We start from the raw sequence: 4,596 nt of genomic DNA, 5'->3' as shown, positions 1-4,596 counted from the left end.
TCAGTGGGAGCACATTAAGGGCAGGGGTATTTTGTTAATTTTTGTGCTTGGCTCATCAGAGGTGTGCCATAAACTTTGAGTGATGACTCAACAGACTCTTGAATACAGGGAAGCAGAGTGAGTACCGTAGGGTCAGGATCTAGGAGTGCTGTGATAGCTTGTTTACCCAGAGTGGAGAGAGATTTGGGTCCCTGAAGGCAAAGTACTTCACTATTTTGTTTGAGGTCAGCCCTGGTTTTTAGAAATGGACAGTAAAATTGGAGCATTGAATGAAAGTGTGTACTTGGCTAGACTATTTATGTGCGGTATTTCATTTACAACCTATGACCTTATTAAGTAATCATGACAATCCCTAATTTACAAATAAGAAAATGAAATTATGAGACTTGCACATAGTAGAGGTGGTGGAAGGGTCTTTCAGACTGTGTTCATTCTTTTTTCATTATGGAGTATTTCCATTTGTGGCAGTTAACTCACTAAGTGACAAGATACCTCTCTATCTTTCCCTTGCGAAAGATCTTCAATGTCACTGATACCGATAATATAGTTATAATGCTGCTTACTACTTAGAAATCATTTTCATATATATTTAATATACCTTAAATTATATAACAACTCACTGAGATTCACGAGAGGTGATTATTACCATTTGATATGTGCAGTAAATTAGATTGCAGAATATTAAGAGAGTTGACCAAGTTTATATATTGAGAGTAGTTACTAGACTCAAACTAATCATCTAGCTCTAAATCCAGTGTTCTTTCCATGATAAGTTAATTATAGTCATTAAAAAGTAACTGTTAATTGTAGGCTATCTATTAATGAAGTGTTCTTATCCTGAAAGTAGTCTCCTAGGACAAACATATGCATGATTCCTCACTTTATCTTTGATCTCCTTCCCTATGTTTCCTTCTCCTTCCTTAGATATATTATCTAATGTGACTTAAAAGCTTGGCGAATATCTATTTACAGGAGGCAACTATTAGAATACTTATTGAATTACTACTTTTTTGCTTAAATGAAGATCTGTACTTTCTACAGTCAAAGGTCATTCTGTGAGTCTAGTCAATTGCCATGGTTTACAGAAATGTAAATGCTCTACAGGACTTTTCAGACCTAAGCTAACTGACGGAAATGAGTGACTGTAATGCACTTAAGAAAAAATAATTAGAGATGACACAAAAACATAAGTAAGATTCCATTTGTTAGTAGTTGCTTCCCATACACAGAGCTGTTAACATTAAATGTATGGGTACAGAAATATATTACTTAAATAGAAAGGAAAAAAAGTGAAAAGAAATCAGAAAAGGTTAGAGGAAAAATATTCATTTATGTATATTTAATTGAGAGACTACTGTGTTCCAGGCTGTGGTGCTAGATAATTATTTAAGCTTTATGCTGTCTTTAAAATACAGATACTTTAATATTTTGCAAATAATGAAACTGAATCCCATTGACATTATATGACTTTCCCAAGGCCCCCTAGCTGGTGTCGGGACTGTTATCCAAACCGAGGGTTTCTGATTTGCAAGACTACTTTCATTTTGTTGCATGATATTTTATTATATGATGGGGAGACCTAATAGATTGATTGTTTTTTTCTGTTATTCACCCAGTAAGTTGGAACTCTTTGTGAATCTGTATATTTTCCTCTTTCACCCTCTTCTTGAATATAAGCTCTTATCTATTCTTTACCTCTTGTGTGAGAGTGAATATGCCAAGAAAGGAAACGTTTACTTTCCTTTGTACTTTTTGCCGTGAACCTTTCTGTGACATTTCATAAGACTGCATTCTTATAAAACCAAGTTATACTGAATGAGGCAAACAAATTTATTTTGTCTCTTGCAGAAGAATATACAGTAAATACTGATGGAATTAATAAACCTGTCAACTGCATGCTGAGTAAATGTGCGAGATATTTGTGACATTTTCTCTCTGAAAGTAGCATTTCTCATTGATTTATGGTTGTGTATCACTGATAAGAAATTGGCAAATAAAAACACCTGAGTTGACAATTAAAGGAAATATTCAAAGTGAAAATAAAGTCACTGAAGCTTCGCAATTACTGTAGTCATGGCTGGATATACTTAAAGTTGAGAATATGCCCACACTTTATTGTTGTAGCTGAGGTGATGCAGGGTACATGGTACTGGCTGAACTCTGCACCAATGGAACGGAGGCTTTGGGGAGAAAGGCACATTTCACACCTGAGTGGCTTTTTGCACATTGAAATTGGTGCTTCTTTCTGTCAAAGAATTCTGGTCCTGAAAGATTATCTTTGCCAAAAATATCCCCTAAATGATTTTATATCTTGATTTTGAGTTCAATTTCCTACAGATTTAAGGCTGCATTTGCATCGTTATTTATTTTCTTAATTTTATTCTTTTAACATTTAGAACAGTTCTGAAGCCAATATTACGGGTGATACATATGTGTGTGTGTATATATTTTATATATATATATATACACACACATACACATACATACATACTGGTCAGACATATACATGCATTCACATACAACATACACACTGGTAATCAGTAAGAGGAGGCCCTATTCTTGTAATTCTTTTTTTTTTAATAGCTCCTTTTTTTAAAGAAAACATTTATTTACTTATTTATTTAGCTGCGCCGCGTTCAAGTTGTGGCATGCGGGATCTTGAGTTGCAGCATGTGTGCGGGATCTAGTTCCCTGACCAGGGATCAAACCTGGGTCCCCTGCATTGGAAGCATGGAGTCTTAACCGCTGGACCACCAGGGACGTCCCTATTCTTGTAATTCTTAACTTGAAACATTTATTTTGGTATTTCTGCTTCTATTCTTTAGGAAATATTTGTAACAAGCTCGTTGTACTTAATAGCATTTCACATAGCTTATCGCTAACATTACCATAGAAGCTAAAATTAAATTTGAAGCAATAAACAAATTGATCATTCTTACACAAGTATTTTTCATATGTTAAAAGTATCTTGTAAGTATTCGGAACTTGAACTCTAAGCTGTGTTTTCACTGAAAGAATGATACGAGAACAATAAGAGTTTCTAGTTAAGGCCTGAAATCTAGTTTAAATAAAAATTAGAAAGAATTTTGGGCTCTGACCTTCATCTTCAATATTATATTGGTGGCCAGAAGGCCATTTTCTTGGGATTTCTTTCTAGCAGTGGAAGGGGCAAGGGAAGAAAGAAACAATGGGAGAAAAACTTACGTGTTAATTAATTAGTGAGACTTTTTAGAAAAGTGCTCACTAGGCAAAATCATAGCGCTAAGCACTTCTTGATCTGGCTTTCATCCCAAATCTCTTTATGCAGTGATAGTACTGTGGCATGTGGAAACTGAATCTCAGACTATTTTGCGGCCCAAAATACCCTCCCTCTCACTATTTTTTTTATCCTTCCAAAGCTTTTAAACTTCAAATGCTTGAGCCCCACCCTCCGATGACCCCTCTTCCCCCTCTCAGTCTCGAATCTCTGTTAAGGACCATCTCCATGTGTTGGCTCTTTTTCCCATTCCCTTATGATCATTGGAGGTGACTAGTCTAATAAAGATAATTACATGTTAAGGTATTGTTATATCAGATAACATATTTCCAATTTAATTGTAATTTTTAGTATGAAGTTCTTGCAACAATAAGCTGTTAGTAACAAATTCAGGCTGTAGATTTTCTCCTTGTCTTTTCAAACATGCTGCAGGAAAATAAGGATTTCATATAGGCGGACTTGCATGTTAAAATTTTAACATATTAATAAACATATAAATAATAGCATATTATGGGGACAGATTTCAAAGTAAACAAAGTCATACTTTGACAAACTTTCCCCTCCTTTTAGGTAACTGCTCCTGACCACACTCTATTTACATACTCAATCCTCTTCCATAGTCTCCACACTCAGTACTGTTCCCTGATCAAACCCGGTTATTCCGGGCTGCCCCATGTAGACTTTCATTTGTCCTTGGCCACCCTGCTTCCCTCAAGTTCATGGTCTGGTTGCTGTCCAGCAGACAGAGCCTGTCATGAGGTCATGCAATCAAATCCATGCAGATCAAGGCAGGAGAGCAGGGCTGGGTGAGATTTAGTGACTGGTAAGAAATAGTTATCGTGGAAATGACAATTATGCCTGTGAGAGTGATACTGAAGTTCAGGTAATTCAGTATCAGCTTGTTGAAAGGCAAGAGGTACATAAGCAGGGACCTTCATAGGAATAAAAAAGTATTTTCTGTACCATTTTAATATCCTATGATTACATCCTTTATAGCACTTGACTACACTTCAGTATAACTACTGGATGACTTGTCTCTTTCAAGAGGCAATGGATTTCTTGAGTACATGGACTGTGCCTTTGGTCTTTGTATTCCTACTGCTTATCGCATAATATTGTCAAGTAAATACATGCATTTTCAATGGTTACAGAGGAATTATTACTTTAAATAGCATTCTCTGATGGAGGAATCCTTTTATTCTGGACTCTTCAGGGCCAATCCCTTGGACCTCTACCTGGAGACTTGACTGATGTCAGTAAGTCTCAAATGTTCATGGTTTATATATCTTCAGTTATACTGTGTGTGTGCTGAGGATGAGGGGGCCTGGGGGAAAGGGATC

General features: G+C 36.1%; 1 non-coding gene across 1 annotated transcript; it reads right to left on the bottom strand.

Moving 5' to 3' along the window:
• Positions 1-2,687: 2,687 nt before the first annotated feature.
• TRNAW-CCA (transfer RNA tryptophan (anticodon CCA)) lies at positions 2,688-2,760 on the bottom strand. The gene has a single exon. It is a non-coding gene; the product is annotated as a tRNA-Trp (tRNA).
• Positions 2,761-4,596: the final 1,836 nt, after the last annotated feature.

Source organism: Lagenorhynchus albirostris, chromosome 2 (assembly GCF_949774975.1).
Source record: "Lagenorhynchus albirostris chromosome 2, mLagAlb1.1, whole genome shotgun sequence".
NCBI classification, from domain to species: domain Eukaryota; kingdom Metazoa; phylum Chordata; class Mammalia; order Artiodactyla; family Delphinidae; genus Lagenorhynchus; species Lagenorhynchus albirostris.
Note: the sequence above shows the minus strand (reverse complement) of the source record. Positions and strands in the feature narration are given on the sequence as shown.